This window comes from Schistocerca cancellata, chromosome 5 (genome assembly GCF_023864275.1).
Source record: "Schistocerca cancellata isolate TAMUIC-IGC-003103 chromosome 5, iqSchCanc2.1, whole genome shotgun sequence".
In the NCBI taxonomy this organism is placed as follows: Eukaryota; Metazoa; Arthropoda; class Insecta; order Orthoptera; family Acrididae; genus Schistocerca; species Schistocerca cancellata.
The window spans coordinates 113,629,958-113,649,758 of record NC_064630.1 but is presented as its reverse complement, the minus strand read 5'-3'; positions in this window follow the sequence as shown (position 1 = coordinate 113,649,758).

Sequence of the window (19,801 nt, the reverse complement as noted above, 5' to 3'; positions counted from 1 at the left end):
CAGCACTATACAAATATCACTTACGTCCCAGTTAAGTATGTTAACCTGCAGCCGACGAGTGTTGGTCTGACATCTACTCAGTTTGCAGACAACGGCCAAAGAGGTCGGACCTATTACGGCTTATCTACTGCTCGTCTAGCTGGTCTACAATCCTTGATAACATAGTGGACATTGGCACTGTGAGTTGAAGAACGGTGTAACGACACAATTACAGTGAAGACATTAACATCCGGTACACTTAATACTACTAGCCTGTTGAACACAGAAGCACAGTATAAAGTTTAATTATGAGTTTATTAATTTCGGTCCATAATTCTATCTGAATGTTTTAAAGCATGCACCACCGTCCCTAGACTGTAGCCAGTTACACCATCTGTTAGAATCGTAAGAAACTGTTTGCATAAATAGTGCCATTTGTGTCTCAGAGCTTTAGTATTTGCGGATAATGTTATTTGAGAAATCAGTTACTTCAAAAGTTAAAGTAATGTGTATTAGAAAGAAGAAACTTATTTTTCTTGTACAGAAAATGAATTAACTGGGCAGAGACTTTCTTTACCGTGACACCATGGATATCAATAGTCTGTGACAGTCTTTTTGTCGTGACAATGGCATATGCTCTGTGCGTAGCTGTGAGCATATCGTGATGATCGATGAAATACATTTGGGAGAATGTCTATAATATGGCTATACCCTGAGGCGACAAAAGTTATCCAGCCAGAGTGGCCGAGCGGTTAAAGGCGCTCCAGTCTGGAACCGCACGACCGCTACGGTCGCAGGTTCGAATCCTGCCTCGGGCATGGATATGTGTGATGTCCTTAGGTTAGTTAGGTTTAAGTAGTTCTAAGTTCTAGGGGACTTACGACCACAGCAGTTGAGTCCCATAGTGCTCAGAACCATTTGAACCATTTTTTTGACAAAAGTTATGGGTCAGCGATATGTACATATGCAGATGGCGGTAGTATCGCGAACACAATTTATAAAATGCCTGTGCTTTGGCGGAGCTGTCATTTGTACTCAAGTGATTCGTGTGGAAAAGTTTCCGGCGTGATTATGGGAGCACGACTGGAGGTAACAGACTTTGAACGCATGATCTTGATTGGAGCTAGACGTATGGGACACCCCACCTCGGAAATAGTTAGGGAATTCAGCATTCCGAGTGCAAGACCTCACTTGGTTTAATCGTAAATTACGTGTGCATGTAATTTCTTTCAGAAGTCAAATTAATAATCAGATCAACAAATTTAGCAATACTGAGCCATGGTGTACTCATTCACAACCGCAATAAAATAAAAACAGTGAAAAGTAGAGAAAGTATGAACGAGATCAGTGGCGTATTTAAGTTTACAAAAATTATGACAAGTTTTATTAAACCATTAGTTACGACGACTTTCTGGCTAAATTTTACACAAAAGTGTGAGACAGAACTCAGTTAATGAACGTTGTATGATAGGAAAAGCATACATTGGGGTGGATAGTATACAAATTCTGCCTCGATTTACCCCTTTTACAGAGCAATTTGATGTTATTTACATGAACCCACTGTAACACCCCCGGGAGTGCTAATGGGGGTGGGGGACCCTAAACTGTTACTGTTTCTGCTTTTCCTGACCGTGCGCCCTGTCCACACCACGTACCTGGTAATCCCGCGGCGGTCGTACTGTTCTGCTCCACACTGCTGCTGACTTTCCTGAAATTATCTATCGAAATATGCAAGCGGGTTTAGGGGAGCCACTCAACGTTAAAACACAACACTGTCCTATGTCTGGTATGAACATCTATATTCTAAGATGATATGGAAACCACAGGTTGCACTGTTTACACTCTAAACCGTAAATGTTATCCCAATTAACAATCTTGATTATTAACAGTCCAAAATATCATTCGGACGAGCGTACGCGTAACCAACACAGACGCGGGTGATTGTTGATGATGCGGAAGCCGGATGATCGAACGAAAGTTCTTACGTTCGTCACACATACAGATACCTGGTAATAGTACTCCTTTTTTTTAAATAAAAAATCTTTATTCAATTCATTGCGTTATACATAATAACCCACTACCTGACTACATTAGTGGGTCCTAATGATGATACAAAGAAAATGCAGCTTTCTAATCTACACTACAGGTAGTTTTATTATTATTATTATTATTATTATTATTATTATTATTATTATTACTCTAATCTTAGCACTATGGGGTTCTAAGCTACTTAATCTACAAGGAAATTACATGCTACCTGCAGCGTTACAGGTGTGCCAGTCCTACTATAAACCTACTGGGTGTTGGCCAGGCCCACTGAGCTAATCCCAGTGGGCATGCCCCTGCCACTGGGCTGGCCATCATCATCATCATCATCATCATCATCATCATTTAAGACTGATTATGCCTTTCAGCGTTCAGTCTGGAGCATAGCCCCCCTTATACAGTTCCTCCATGATCCCCTATTCAGTGCTAACTTTGGTGCCTCTTCTGATGTTAAACCTATTACTTCAAAATCATTCTTAACCGAATCCAGGTACCTTCTCCTCGGTCTGCCCCGACTCCTCCTACCCTCTACTGCTGAATCCATGAGTCTCTTGGGTAACCTTGCTTCTCCCATGCGTGTAACATGACCCCACCACCTAAGCCTGTTCGCCCTGACTGCTACATCTATAGAGTTCATTCCCAGTTTTTCTTTGATTTCTTCATTGTGGACACCCTCCTGCCATTGTTCATGGTGTGGTTCATGGTGTGGGTTCCTGTAGTCATGTCCTAGTTCATGAACCACGGGCAACGTATGAGTGGCCAAGTAAGTGGTCCCGACAGTCGGGATACCGGTTACTTCGGAATAAGGCTGGGCATCTCGGACATATTCTGAGTCGTGGTCACCTTTGTGCTCATACGGCAAAGACTACCAAATCCACCGGTTAGTCCCTCAGCCGTTAGGGGTAAAACCCAATGGGACTCGGGGCAAGTAAGGCTAGCAACCTGCTTCCCTGGTACTTTAAATATGATGCTGGCAACAATCAGAGCAAAATGCCACTGGGCTGGCCTTTAACTTAATATCGCTGCAGTCTATTCTAAGGTATTATCTTATCTTCTACTTCTAATCTAATTACATACGTCATAATCGGTGTGCGTTCCAATCCGGTGTTTATGTACCCCCCTCCCTCCTAGTCCAGGGCAAGGCGGATTCCAGCCGTGAAGCGGCTGGCCAGTCCCTACCCGGCGGTACAGGAAGGGTGCACGAAGTCTAAGTTGGTGAAAAGTTTTTGCCTTTAATGAAGATTTTCCCTTAAAAAGTTCTTAAGTACTTTTTTTTATATTTCGTCAGTGAGTTTATTTAGGGTGTTAAAAGTGTTATTGTGCCTTAATAAATGGTACGTGTCATTGTTTGGTAGCTGTTGTCTTAGATCATGGGCTACATCATCGAAGAGGTGGCACTCATACACCACATGTTCTGGGGTACCTTGCACTGCACGCTGGTGTAGCCTGCTTCCCAAACCGACATAGATATGTTGGGTATGGTCCATGTTCAGTAAGAAAGTGCAGCATTCCTGTCGTAGGCGTGAAAAATGTAAGTTTTATCCTTTCCTCTATATCCGGTAGCAGCTCATAGGTCCTGCGTCCCGTATCCTCATTGTTCCATTGTTCCTGCTACAGTTCTATCCCTCTCTTTTTGATGGCGTACTTATCCCCAGCGTAAACCCCAAGTATCTCCCTGATTTTGTCCCTGTTCTCCTTCTTCGCCCAGTACCAGGCGGCCTGCTCACGAATTTTTATGTCCAATGGACAGATCCCCATTAGCACTAACAGCGCTCCCCCAGGTGTTGTCCTGTAGGCCCCGGCTGAACGTAAAAGCATGTTCCGCTGCACTCTTCTTACGGCCATGGCAGGCATGACCCTCATGAGTCTGTGTGGCCAGACTCCTGATCCGTATCCTACTATTGAGGTCAAGATACTATTATGGTATAATTTGATTAGGTTAGGTGGAAGGTGAAACCGCTTATGACCAATTCCGATGAGATTGTTTAATAAAGCCAAAGATTTTTGAGATACGGTATCAATGTGTGATGCAAAGTTCCACTTCTCATCGATGATTACACCCAGGTATCGGGCCTCGCGGCGCCGAAGAACTGGCGTGCCATTAATTCTTACAGTGGGGTTTCTGACCAGTTGGCCTTTGAGAAGTAAGTATGTGGATTTATTGGGCGCAATCGTCATTTTGCTTTTATGACACCACGATGTAAGTACTGTTAAGGCTCTCTCCACTTTCGGCTCTAAGTCCTCGCGGCTTCGGCCACCGACCAGCAGGAGGAGGTCGTCAGCGTGTGCTATGACCTCTAGCACATCGTCACAGTTCTTTAGGTCTTCAAGTAGTGGCTCCATATTGATGTCCCAAAAGAGAGGTCCTAGGACAGAGCCTTGAGGACATCCTTTGGTTACAGTCTTCCTGACTATGCCGCTAGGGGCCGATAGCCAGACCTCCGTGTCTGCACAATAGCTCCTCAGACAGCCATATAGTAGCCCTGGGAAGTTCTTCTCCCGCAAGCAGGAAAAGAATGAGGGTCACCACAGGTTGTCGAAGGCGCCACTGATGTCCACCATGATGCCGACGACATACTTGTGCGGGGTGGAGCCACAGACCTCGGCAGCCAGGGCGATTGGGTCAGACGCAGAACGCCCAGACCGAAAACCGAATTGTCTGTCACTCATCCCGCACAGCATGCGGTGTGCTGTCAGTCTGTTTGCCAGTAGCCTCTCAAAAAGTTTGCCCAGTATGTCTAACAAACAGATAGGTCTGTAAGACTTGATTTCTGTGGGATCTTTGTCTGGACCCTTTTTGATGATGATTACATTTGCTTTTTTCCATATTTCTGGGAATTTCCCGAGTTTCAGGCACTCGTTGTATAACTTAGTGAGAGGAGCTACGAGCTGGGGGGCAAGGAATAGCACCACTTCCGCAGTAATGCTGTCCGGGCCAGGAGCTTTTCCCCTTTTGAGGGCCTTGATCTGGGCAGCAACCTCCTCCTCAGAGAAGGTTCTTCTCTCCTTATTCTTTTCTGTTCTTCTGTCTCGTTTTCCTCCTCATCGTCAGGTAACAGGACCCGAAGGAGGGCCTCAGCAGTTTCCTGCCACGTGCCCGTCATCCGGTCCCCGTCCCTGACGGTGGATAGCACCATACGTGATCTGATTTTTTCCCGTACCAGTTTGTACGGGACTTCCCATGGGTCTGTAGCCAATTGGCTTTTCACGTAGTTTTCCCAGCTTCTAAGTCTGACTGCCCTAAGCTCCTGTTGGAATTGATCCTTGCTTTCTCTGTAGATCTGCAGCCACCTTTGTTTTTCTCTCCAGACGACACTCCACTTGTATTACCTCCTTGCCCTCCTCACAGCCTGGCGCATCTGTCCTAGTTCAACCGACCATGGTGTCGCAACGGCTTTCCTCCTGGTTGGTACAGCAGTTCGCACCGCCCTGGTCACTATTAATCATTTAACACTGTCCGTAAAGTTAATTTTTCAGTTCTCAGTTGTCACTTGTACGAGCGTGCGCGTAGCCGTCGCGGCGCGGCTGATTGTTGATGATGCGGAACGCGATGATCGAACGCACGTCCTCGCGCTCGCTACAAGACACTGGCACTTGACTGCACTCGTTTATGGTAACTAATTTCTACTGATTCACATCAGTTCATTCTGAGAGGCCGACCACGGCGCGGATGATCGATGCTGTGCGACACGCAACAAGAGGATACCTTATCGACGGCACTGCTCATTTTTTCATTACTTCTTGACACACTTTCCTCTGAATCACTTCCATATTTCATCACCTTACTGTAACAGCACTTGTAGTAACACTTCAACCTGAATACTAACAATGCTTCTTACATGCAGAGCTACACACTATACAACATAACAGTACCGTGTCCCGCGCTCGACACTCCAGACGCGGCTGCCCGCAAAGATACTCCACGTGAGGTCTAATTCTGTTCAAATGGAATCAACTACGATAAACTAAACAAAAAAACTATGGTTCACTTGAGAATAGGGACCGAGTGAGAGTGCGCAGTGGTCGGCACTCTGGACTCGCTTTCGGGAGGAAAATGATTCAAACCCGCATCCGGCCAACCACATTTAGGTTTTCTGTGATTCCCTCAAATCCCTCCAGGCAAAGGCCTGGCTGGTTCATTTGAAAGGGCACAGCCGATTTCCTTCCTTACCCTTGACACAATCCGATGTTGTGCTCCATCTCTAATGACCTCGCTGTCGACGAGACGTTAAACCCGCTCTCCCTCCCTTATTCTTTCCTTCGGAACAAGGAGCTGTGAATATCATTTAACAACCCTACGCCAGGTCAGCATTACTGTACCCTTTCACCTTGCATCAGGCGGCAGCAGAAAACTGCACTCTGTGGGGTAAGACAGGTCACTGCGGCAGCTGTATGGTTCTGATGCGTCCAGGAAGAAATGCAAACTACATGGTCTGACGTTCTGATTATCAGAACGTGGGAGTCTTCCCTATCAGAGCCCTGAAATCCTGGCTGATTTCAGTGTGAGGTGCATCCCTTTGCTAGTCTGGCCAAACCAGCTTACTGATGAGCACGGCAATGAATACAGGTATTGTCAAACGGTAGACGGTCGACTCAGGACGAATATCTTCATTCTCGTGACGCACGATATTCCTAGATGATATGCATTTCCACTGTCGGTACAATTTTAACTGCTATAGGCTCTTAGTCCATCACGAGACACATATCACAAGTCTTACCCACTAGAGAAATACCTTAAGTGCTCCACTATGGGAGGACCAGAATACGAAGTCCCTCGAAGAACCCCAACCACTTTCCACCAAGCCTCAGTATGGGAGGCGAATCAGCACAATGAGACCGCCCCCACATGGTACAAAATATTCAAACTATGCTCCACTCATTGAATCTCCCTTCTTGCCTGTTCTGTTTGACTGGTAGCCAATCCAGACAAAGCACTTGGTTTCCCATGCTGAGGGAGTAAGCTTCTACTTTGTGTATTCTGAGAGGAGAAAATTAGCTACTTCAAATCTCTCTTGTCAGAAAAAAGAACATTTTAGACTAGGAAGGCCTCGTTCTGACAGTATAAATGGTCATGTTTTGGCAAAAATCATCTACCTAGATGGGAACAAAGTCCCTCATTTATGGAGTGATCTAATCCCTCTGGGCCACACTTTTTTAATTTCATCCCAGACAGTCGTACCTACGGAATATATGTTTTTGTGCTCCCTAAAAGAATCTGGCGACATCCTTGCCCTTGGGGGGTTTAAAATCCTACCTCCACCTGACACGTGTGCCAACTGCTCTGTCTCTACTGTCCCAGTTTCTAACATGTGAATGCATGACGTTCCCAGTATTTGCACAAAAGCTCAGTTTATAGCAGTCTCTCTTAAATGACTTCCTCCGCACACGTTCAGCCATCTTCTACAATGTGCTACCGCCTGACCGGCTCAAATGTTTAGACAACTGGCGCTGTTCTATCTGACTCTAAGCAGAAGGAGAAGTCAGCTTCATCCAGACGCCTCTCTGCTGGTAAGAACCACAGAACACTGTTTCCCAGAGTCATGTACACGGCGAGCTAGCTGTGCTCAGCATTAATGCCCTCCGATTCATCATGGTCCCTGTTCTTGGTCGCCTCTGGTATCGCACCCTGGGTACAAGCTGGGTACATACCACATATGAGAATATTCTGCCCTCAATTTCCTCAAGTTCATTAGTCACAAACACAGTAAATGTAGTACTGGGCTACACCGAGATCATGCCCCAAAATATAAATGTTAATGTGATTCACAATGTTTTTAAAGTGAGAGAGTGGCGTGGCGTCTTTCGCAAGATTCTCAGTGTACAGAATGTGTCGATAACGCAAAATTTCCCATCACGAATAACGTAGTCTCCAACGGGCTTTACCTGACGACAGAGAACAGCGGCGTTGGTGTAGAGTTGTCAGTGCCAGCAGATAAGAAACACTGCGTGAAATAACCACAGAAATCAATGCGAGGTGTGGGATGGACGTATTCGTTACGAGAGTGTGTCGAAATTTGGCGCCAGTGGGCTGTGGCAGCTGACGACGAACATGAGTGCCTTTTCTACCAGCACGACATCACCTACAGCGCCGCTCCCGGGATCATGACCTTATCGGTTACAGCCTAGACGACTAGAAAAACCGTGGATTGTCAGATGTCTTCAAATGGTTCAAATGGCTCTGAGCACTATGGGACTTAACTTCTGATGACATCAGTCCCCTAGAACATAGAACTACTTAAACCTAACTAACCTAAGGACAAAATTGTTGAGGCTTTCGTGGCCACTTGTTGACAAACTGCCTATTGGCTTCTGTCTCGGGTTCTTCAGCCGACGTTCATCTAATGATTTTTCTGACGTTACGCCAGCACGAGTAGCTGGCATTGTCAAAGCTTCACCCTCCATTGCCGGTGGTGAACTGGAGCCGAACTCGCGGGCACCAAACGACATCCTGGTCAGCTTTGATGTTGTTTCGTTATTTACGAAAGTGCCACTCAGTGACGCTCTGGATCACATCGGTTCCATTTTCCCGCTAGACATCAGAAAGCTCTTCCATGCATGTCTCACCACGAGCTATTTCACGTGGAATGGCGATTTCTACGAACAGCTGGAAGGCGTCGCCATGGGTAGTCCTCTCAGTCCAGTGGTGGCCAACTTCTTCATGGAACAATTCCAAGCACAGGCACTGAACTCGGCGACTTGCAAACCTAAGGTGTGGTACAAGTACGTCGATGATACTTTCGTGGTGTGGAGCCATGGTGAAGAACAGCTCTGTGACTTCCTAAGACACTTGAACAGCCTCCATGCCAACATAACATTTACCATGGAAGTAGAAAAGGACAAGAAACTGCTATTTCTAGATGTGTTGGTCACAAGGGACGGCGAAAACCAGGGACACAGCGTGTATCGAAAACCGACTCACACGGACCGATACCTGCACAAACTGTCAAACCACCACCAGAGCCAGAAAAGAGGCATGATTAGTACGCTCGTAACGGGAGCAGGACGAATATGTGAGCCGCAACACCTCAAACGAGAAATGCAACACCTGGGAACTGTTCCTAGGAGCAATGGGTACTCCACAAATTATATTAGAAGTGTAACAGAGCCAAACACTCGGCGAAGAAAGGAACCAGAAAAAGAAATGTCGGGTACGACCTTTCTGCCATACATTCCCAGAGTGACGGACAGAATCGGCCGTATATTGCGCAAACATGGCGTAAAGACGATTTTCAAACCGACAAGGAAGATCAAAGAGTGTCTTAGGTCGGCGAAGGAGAAAAGAGACCCACTTGCAATATCGGGAATATACCGCATACGATGCACATGCGGAAAAGTTTATGTCGGAATGACTGGACGATCCATAACACCAGGATCTAAGAGCATAAGCGACATTGCAGGTTGGGGCAGGTGGAGAAATCGACCGTGGCAGAGCACGCACTGAATGAGACCGACCACATAATAAAATTCACCGACACGGAAGTTCTGGCTGTAGAGAACCACTATCTCACACGCTTGTTCAGAGAACCTGTAGAAATACAAAAACATGCTAACAGTTTGAACAAGAAAGAGGAAAGCCTTAAGGTAAACGGATCCTGGCTTCCCGTACTGCAGCGAACGACCGTCGCAGGTAGCAAGACGAGAACCGCACCGGAAATGACCGCGGAGAAGCCCTCGGACGTAGGCGCGCCAGGTACATATAGTCTGCGCCCGCGAGCTCGGCTCCAGTTCACCACCGTCAATGGAGGGAGAAGCTTTGACAATGCCAGCCACTCGTGCTGGCGAAACGTCAGAAAAGTCATTAGATGAACGTCGGCCGAAGAACCCGAGACAGAAGCCAATAGGCAGTTTGTTAACCTAATCACACACATCCATGCCCGAGGCAGGATTCGAACCTGCGATCGTAGCGATCGCGCGGTTCCAGACTGTAGCGCCTAGAAGCGCTCGGCCACTCCGGCCGGCTGGTCAGATAAGTCCCGATTGGTAAAAGCTGTCAGTAGGATACGACTGCGGCGCAGCCCTCACGAAGCCATTGAACCAAGGTGTCAACAAGGTACTGTGAAAGCTGGTAGTGACTCCAGAGTGGTGTTGGCTGTGTTTACATGGACTGGACATGGTCCTCTGGTGCAACTGAACCGATCATTGACTGGAAATGGTTATGTTGGGTTATTGGGCGACCATTTTCAGCCTGACAACGACTGAATTTGTACAAATAAAAATGTGTCGTATTACCGAACAACTGTGGTTCGCAGTTGGTTTGAAGAATACTCTAAACAATTCTGACGAATGATATCGCCACCCAGATCACTTGATTCCATCGAATTTCTATGGTACATAATCAGTTCGTGCACAAAATCCGGCACTGACAACTCATTCACAATTGCAGACAGCTATGAAGGCAGCATTGCTGAATATGTGTGCAGGGGACTTCCAAAGACTTGTGGAGTCCATGCCACGTCCGTTTGCTGCACTATGCCAGGAAAAAGTTCCGACATGATTTTAGGAGGTACCAAAAGACTTTTGTCACCTCAATGTGTGTAATAATTATCGTAACATGGCAGTAAAAGGAATGAGGAAGGAAAACGGAAATTCTTTATCTGCCTCTGAACACAACAGTCACAGCAACAATCCAGCAACAGCATGGTGCGGTGGGTGGCTGTGATGAAAACAAAATGTTGATACTAATGTCAGGATACCGAGAATGGCTGGAGGTAGCCGAATGTGAGTTCTGGGAAAGGTCTTGACGATAATAAAGCGCTGATGTGGATGTCTGCGAAATATGACCACCGCAGATGTCTGAGAACCAGATGCGTTGATATAAAAGTTATGACTGATGATGTGTCACCGTTTTTGGGCAGTAACGGCACTGACCCACCTCTCACTTTCCATTATAAATACTCGTGAGTGGGTAAATACATTCGTATTTTGAAGATGACTCCAGTAGGGCCAGAGTTTGTTGAGATGGGGTTTGTATTACCAACCTAACTTTGCAAGTGGTAGGCGTGGAAACCAGAAAGATTCTACTTGCTAACAGGGCAAGGGTCTAGATGCCACAGTAGAGAAACGTGGTTAACACTCCGCCGCTACTAACTGTAACATCTTCCTACCATTGGTTACAGGGTGAACAACGTGAACAATGGCGACTTCCAGCAGTGTTTCTTTGGACGCTTGTATTAACGATTCGCTAGTATATGGATAAGTGTATTGGTGTTTCATAAGTTGTCTTTAGCTGAGGGTCACTTTCATTCATTCCAGTCTCAGTGATTAGGCAGTGCTCTTGCCCATTTTTGTTTGGATGTTCTCCCTCAATTTCGGTTGTTTCACCCATCGTTCTGACAGTGGGTCACCTACATGTGTAGTTCACCCTTATAATGATAAAAGACTCTTAATGTTTTAGCTGATAATGTGATTTCATTTTCTTGATATTCTGTGTGCTGTTTTGTGGACCGTGATTCTTTTACATCGTGAAGTGTATGTCTTTGTGTCTGGCAGGGTAGTGTCTGGGTTTTGATTTCCTCACATACTCGAAAGACTTGCCACGATTACATAGAATTTCTCGAACTGAAGATCATAAAGTATGTGATCAAAAGAATACCTATATGGGGGCCAGTTATATAGTTTTCCCATTTCAGAATTTATTAGTATCAGTCCAGATATTACCCTTCAGCTCATCTTGTCTTTACTCTGATGCTACTACAGCTAAATGGTGTTGCTCAAATTACAGATCAGAAAGCGGAGAGTCCAACGAATATTTACATGTGGACAGAATTTGAGTTTCCCCATTTCTGAATTTACTCCATTTAAACTAAATATTACCATTTAACCCACTCGTGATTGCTAGGAAGCTACAAAAGCTAAATAGTGTCGCTCAAATTGCAGAAAATAAAGTCTAGAATGCAACTAATTTCTAATTTTGAATCTTTTGGGAATTCAGCACGAAATGCGCATCAAAATCCGTAATTTTGGATCCGTGAGCCTAATAAATAAGGCACCTCATGCTGAGTAAAATTACCTATTTCTACGGAAATGTCATTCCAGTTGCTGATTTATGCATTTTTGTCCCCTTTCACTGTGGAGACAACAACCCAGTCCTGATGCTAACCTGTGACATTTTCGACATGCTCACTGTCCATTTGAATAACAGTAGCCTACGTAGTAAATGTTTCCATGGACTGTATGTGATAATATGCGAGTGATTTGAGTGTTCTCCGCTTCATTGTTCTGCAGGTCCCATCTCCAAAAGCCGATCTGTAGTATTTCATGTGTGCACAATTGTTTCATTAGTTTCCTATTTGCTTTACGCAAGTGTCTAGTAAGGGAACGTTTATGGACAGTAATTTAGATAACTGCTAAACAATATACCTGTCAATTCTTACGGTGTAAGATGGTAATGATAAATGGAAGTGTATCTGAATATTAGTGTGCTACATTCACGAAGTGCGACCGACCTTGCCGCAGTGGTAACACCAGTTCCCGTCACATCACCGAACTGAAGCGCTGTCAGACTTGGCAGGAACTTGGATGGGTGACCGTCCAGTCTACCGAGCGCTTTTGACAAGCAGAGTGCACTCAGCCATTGTGAGGCAGATTATGGAGGTACTTGAAAGAGAACAGCGGCTCTGGTCTGGTAAACTGACAAAAGGCTGGGAGAGCGGCGTGCTAACTACATGCTCCTCCACATCCGCGTACGGTGACGCCTATAGGCTGAGGATGACACGGCGGTCGGTCGGTCCCGCTGGGCCTTCCGATGCCTGTTCTGATGGAGTTTAGTTTAGTGAATTCACAAAGTACTCTCAGATGAACTGTCTTTTCTTTTTTACGTCTTAATATGCCTCCTATGGTTCCAAGAAGTATTAATATGCGCGATACATAACTGAGATGCTGAAATTGAGAAAGAGCCAGTGATTAACACGGAAATGAGTATTTGAATGTCACGCGTTGCTTGTAGTACCACTTTCCTTTCCTTTTCACCTGCCCATAGAAGAATAAGTCAGTTACGTCCTACTTACATGTTCCGCATAATCAAAGGAGAAACAGTTAAGTCACTGTGCTGGTTCTACACATTGGTGGGCATGAAGGGCTATGAATGTGACTTAAATCAAACCGAATGCAATCCTAGACGACCCAACAGGTGTGAGAGCAGTCCCAAAAATAGCCGCTATCAACGCGCGTGTTTTAGGAAAAGAGACTGAAGACATTTTTGTAAGAAATACCGCCATTTCGCATGAGTGTAGAATCGCACACCGTCCACTGAAAATGCTCTGAGATTCATTTTATTTCTGGCGTACAAGCGACGCCAGTAAAATATCTATGGTGGCAGTCCGAACAAACAACTGAAAGGCTCAAATTCAAATGGCTCTGAGCACTAGGGAACTTAACATCTGAGGTGATCAGTCCCCTAGACTTAGAACTACTTTAACCTAACTAACCTGAGGACATCACACACATCCATGCCTGGGGCAGAAATCGAACCTGCGACCGTAGCAGCAGTGCGGTTCCGGACTGGAGTGCCTAGAACCGCTCGGCCACACCGGCCGGCCAACTGAAAGGAAGAGATGTGCATTCGACCACTCAATTGTGATCAGTCAGTCTAACATATCGCACCTGAAGCCGTTGTATATCAACATCGTCGTGAGCTGAAGGCATTCTCCAGAATGTTTCGAAGAACAGGGAAAAGTGTGTTCCGTACACTCTTCTGAACAAACCACGCGGCTGCTACGGTCGCAGGTTCGAATCCTGCCTCGGGCATGGTTGTGTGTGATGTCCTTAGGTTAGTTAGGTTTAAGTAGTTCTAAGTTTAGGGGACTGATGACCTAAGCTGTTAAGTCCCATAGTGCTTAGAGCCATTTGAACCGTTTTCGAATTTCTGACCAAAAAGAACGACGTGTCGACGACTGCCGCGATTTGTTTCAAATGTGAAATGTAGACATTTATTTTCTGGATAAAATCATGACGGGTGACGAGACTTGGTGTCATCAATATGAACCAACGACAAAACGAGAAAGTGCAGAGAGTCACAAGATGAGTCTACGCTTAGACGACGTAACTGAACATTCAAGCCAATGTGATGTAAAAGGTGAACAGTCCAGAAAAGGACTTTATGACAGTTTCGGATGGTTGTATGAAAGTTGTGTGCTCAGTAAAGTGGGAAGAAGACTGTGCCGGACACCTGAAACTTTAAAATCGTGAACTTGAGATTTCTCGAAACTTTTTTTGGACCGATGAGATAAGAAGGACACTTAACTCACGGCACTGTAGTTTTACATTCCTATACGTACACTGGAAATAATTCTCCGACCTCATTATCCAGTAGAACAGGTGTTTTAGTTATAATGAGCTTTCTTGGGGTGCAATTTTCGTATTTCAGAGTGAAATGGTGGTCGGTGTTCGTCTTGCCAATTACAGCGTTGGGTAGGGGCTGTTGAAAAGCGTGCAAGTTTTCACAACGAGCAAACTTTGGCTGCGAAGTGTTGTAATAGCTTTCGTACAAAAATGTTGCAGATAAATAGAGGTGGCAGCCTAATGGCTCCTTACGTTCCCCGAGAATATAGTCAGGTGGTGATCTCTAGGTACTTGGCGCGAAGCCCGTCTTCACGTTAGAAGCTCGCGCACCGCCGACTGTCTGGTCCTAATGCCCTTTCAGGTACAGAATATTGCATACCAGGCACGGCAGGCGTGGCGCAGCATCGGAGTCCTCATTAAGGCAGCGAGTGGAGGGCCCTCATAGTCCCGCGGCGGCAATTTAATTTCATCCCGAAAGCAGCCGGCGCGGAGCAGACAGACGATGACGTAGGCGGCGAGCGCGCGGGCGGAGCGGGAAGGGACCGGGGGCGGCGGCGCTGTGTCCGCGTGGCGGGACCGTCGGCTCCTTTGACGACGCCCGGCTTGCGCCGCGACGCCGAACGCGCCGAGACGAGGGGGGCCTCGGGGCGTAATAGGTGCGCCTCGAGCCGCCATTAGAGCTGCGAGCGTTGACGCCGCCTCCGCTCTGTCAGGTACGAACGCGTGCGACCAATGAGGCGGCAGCGGGTAACAGCCGAAAAACGCTCCGTCTCTCCGTGCTGGGTCTCCAGCCGCCGCGTTACGGCGACTGTAGACATTACGCCCGGAACGTGGACGAAGATCGCTCGCCCGAGGCGGCAACCGGCGCCAACTTTGCCGGAGTTTCCAACCTATACCGTTACGCCTTTTCATTTGTTCCCTGAGGTACGGCGGCGAGTTTGGAAGTTGTGTTCCGCTCTCGTCCCTGCGACCAATTACGAGGGACACAAAAGACGTCGGCTAACTGGAGTAGCGGTCATTAGAGCGCGGCGCAGGTGGCAGGCACTCTGAGCCCACCTGTTACTCTGCCAAATTGGCGGGGTGCGGGTATCATTAGGCAGGTCGGGAAGTTCGGTCGATACTGGAGTAGTGAGAGCGTTATTCATTTGATATCTGTCGGGAAAATAGCTGCGCCGCAGAATACCTAGCGATTATAAGGTACCTCATTAGATTTCGTCACGTTCCATCAGTCGTCCTAACCTTCCCACCACCCAACAGCAGTATTTCACCACCGAAAACAATGCTGCTATCGGAGCACTCAAAAGGCTAATAAGCTCCTATTTAAAAAGACTTTGATAGAGATGACTACCGGCTGCCTCATTCTACCTTCCATAGCACCTTTAAAATTTTTCCCAAAATCGACATATTTGCTCTCTTCTTAACATGCAGTTCACTTCTCAATCATACAAGTTCCCCTTACTACAATTCTCTCACATACACTAGTCCATCGATAAGGCGCTCATACCCATCCAAACCCCCTGCATATTCTCACTCACACATTCTGTCTAACCTCATTCTGTCTGTAGGTGTCATCGCTTGTCTCACGGCCATAGCCTCCTTAGTTCTACTAATACTGTCTCCTCTCAGTGTCACTATTTGCCTCTTGCTCTCTCTTGCTGCTGTTACCTCATTCATTCCTTCCCACTGCTGCTGACTCTTCTCACTGTGCCAGCCGGTGTGGCCAAGCGGTTAAAGGCGCTTCAGTCTGGAACCGCGTGACCGCTACGGTCGCAGGTTCGAATCCTGCCTCGGGCATGGATGTGTGTGATGTCTTTAGGTTAGTTAGGTTTACGTAGTTCTAAGTTCTAGGGGACTGATGATCTTAGAAGTTAAGTCCCATAGTGCTCAGAGCCATTTGAACCATTTTTGAACCATCTTCTCACTGTCAGTATTTCTCTCCTCCTCCTTGTCATTGTCAAAGAATTTGTCTCTCATTATCACCTGCTCGTCCCCTTCCACTTTCTCCTTCTCTTTATTCCTCTATTTCAGGCACTGTCAACTTCATTCTTTTCCTAGCACAACTATGTCCCACTGCAAACGTGCCTCTCTCCTTCTCTCAACGGCCATTGTTTCCCTCTCTCTTTGAACACCACAACCACAGTCTATTATTTTCCAGTACTGCCCACTTTTCCATCTCTTTCCCACTACCACTGTCTCCTTCTTTTCCCTCCTACAGTAGGACATGCCGCTCACAAGAGAAAAACTTCATGCGATACTAAAATTTTGATACTTTACTTAAATGAAAAAGCGCAAAACTAATACTTTTACACCTCAGATCCACGTGCACAAATTGTTGCAAGTGCTTCAGTACTGCAACATGGCATCCTGAGAACACTTCTGATGAAAACGGAGACACTTTACAGCATATTCTTCCGTAGTACATCACGTTTTCGTCTCACACTTAGTATTATGAGTAGTAGGGTAGTGGGGTTACGAGCACAGTTTTGATATCAAATTGATATGCAAATTAATTAAATTAATCACCCCCATCCCTTCCATCGACCACTCCCAGATGACATCACATTTTATCCGAGCCGCACGTGTACCCCAGCCTATTCATCCCCCTTCCCCTTACCCCATCCACCACCTCTACCTCCTACCCCTCCTTCCCTCCCTCTCTCCAACCTACCCTATTGGTGGCTATTTTAAATTTTGGCTGGAATTTCTAATTTTGGTGGGAATTTCTTTGTCCCAATGCTGTGCTTACATCACACCAACCCTACCCCCACCTCCACCTTGGAATTGGTGGGGGAATGACTCAGTCTGTGCTGAATAGGATGGATGCATGTCTTTATTTAAACAGTCTTTATCTAAACAGTTTGAGGCAGTGCCTCCATCCGGTATGTTCACCATAGGGTCCACACTCCAACTGACCTAGAACACAGCACTGCCATCAGGGGCACCTTCGTCCCTCCTGTGACATAATCCAAAACGGCGGTCTGGGGGAAAAATTGTGGGAAAAGGATTCAGACTGTTCTGGGCTGCTGGAGAGAGGAAGGAGTGTGATTTACTTATTTTTGAGACAATTTATTTAGAACCACGTTTCACATAGTTCATTTATTATTACCGAAACGTTGCAGTACACAGCATACAGACATGCAAACTACTCGTAGATCACCGAAATAATGCATTTGTAACGCTATGCAAACGCGCTCACAATGCTTAAACACCCGAAAATAATGCCATGCACAAACACACAGTGCATGTGAAAGACGCAATGTATCGGAAACTCAAACCCTGGTGCTCCTGGATGGAAAGGTCAAGTGCACCCACCTACCACAATTAAACCATCAGAGGTGCTTGGGATTGACGGGAAATTAGAAATGGAGGTGCCCTCTCTGGGACTCGAAACCTGGTGCTCTTGGATGGAAAGCCCAAGTGTACACCCAACACATGGAAACTGTTCAGATGTAGGAAAGGAAGGTTAAGTTAGTGTACCTTTTTTTTAGCCCTGAAACTGACGCAAATATCGATACCAATTACGTAATTAAACACAAAATTCGGTCCTAATTACACAACTACAGGGTGTTTCAAAAATGACCGGTATATTTGAAACGGCAATAAAAACTAAACGAGCAGCGATAGAAATACACCGTTTGTTGCAATATGCTTGGGACAACAGTACATTTTCAGGCAGACAAACTTTCGAAATTACAGGAGTTACAATTTTCAACAACAGATGGCGCTGCGTTCTGGGAAACTCTATAGTACGATATTTTCCACATATCCACCATGCGTAGCAATAATATGGCGTAGTCTCTGAATGAAATTAGCCGAAACCTTTGACAACGTGTCTGGCGGAATGGCTTCACATGCAGATGAGATGTACTGCTTCAGCTGTTCAATTGTTTCTGGATTCTGGCGGTACACCTGGTCTTTCAAGTGTCCCCACAGAAGGAAGTCACAGGGGTTCATGTCTGGCGAATAGGGAGGCCAATCCACGCCGCCTCCTGTATGTTTCGGATAGCCCAAAGCAATCACACGATCATCGAAATATTCATTCAGGAAATTAAAGACGTCGGCCGTGCGATGTGGCCGGGCACCATCTTGCATAAACCACGAGGTGTTCGCAGTGTCGTCTAAGGCAGTTTGTACCGCCACAAATTCACGAAGAATGTCCAGATAGCGTGATGCAGTAATCGTTTCGGCTCTGAAAAATGGGCCAATGATTCCTTTGGAAGAAATGGCGGCCCAGACCAGTACTTTTTGAGGATGCAGGGACGATGGGACTGCAACATGGGGCTTTTCGGTTCCCCATATGCGCCAGTTCTGTTTATTGACGAAGCCGTCCAGGTAAAAATAAGCTTCGTCAGTAAACCAAATGCTGCCCACATGCATATCGCCATCATCAATCCTGTGCACTATATCGTTAGCGAATGTCTCTCGTGCAGCAATGGTAGCGGAGCTGAGGGGTTGCCGCGTTCGAATTTTGTATGGATAGAGGTGTAAACTCTGGCGCATGAGACGATACGTGGACGTTGGCGTCATTTGGACCGCAGCTGCAACACGGCGAACGGAAACCCGAGGCCGCTGTTGGATCACCTGCTGCACTAGCTGCGCGTTACCCTCAGTGGTTGCTGTACGCGGTCGCCCTACCTTTCCAGCACGTTCATCCGTCACGTTCCCAGTCCGTTGAAATTTTTCAAACAGATCCTATATTGTATCGCTTTTCGGTCCTTTGGTTACATTTAACCTCCGTTGAAAACTTCGTCTTGTTGCAACAACACTGTGTTCTAGGCGGTGGAATTCCAACACCAGAAAAATCCTCTGTTCTAAGGAATAAACCATGTTGTCACAGCACACTTGCACGTTGTGAACAGCACACGCTTACAGCAGAAAGACGACGTACAGAATGGCGCACCCACAGACTGCGTTGTCTTCTATATCTTTCACATCACTTGCAGCGCCATCTGTTGTTGAAAATTGTAACTACTGTAATTTCGAAAGCTTGTCCGCCTGAAAATGTACTGTTGTCCCAATCATATTGCAACAAACGGTGTATTTCTATCGCTGCTCGTTTAGTTTTTATTGCCGTTTCAAATATACCGGTCATTTTTGAAACACCCTGTTTATGCATAGCGCTACACTAGGACGGCATAAAAGCGCAATACAACGCAAAAACCGACGATACCATACAACTGGTGTTATCCTGCTGGGAAAAAATTTCGCAATACCACTCGGAACTAATTACAGAAACACCCAAACTCTACCCTCCATGTAGAAGCAGGCGGAAAAATGGCAATGGTATAAGGTTCTACCTTTATTCTTTTTGGCAGGAAATATGTTCAACTGACGAGATGCTGGTGTTGGACAGAGAGGAGTTTGAAAAGTGTATTACCTGCAAGCATACAGTATCTATTCTTGTTTGACGTTAGAGTTCGCTACAGACGCCTACTAAAAATCTCCCTACAACTGAGCTAACCGAAGCCAATACAGACAATCTCAGCTGATGGAAAAA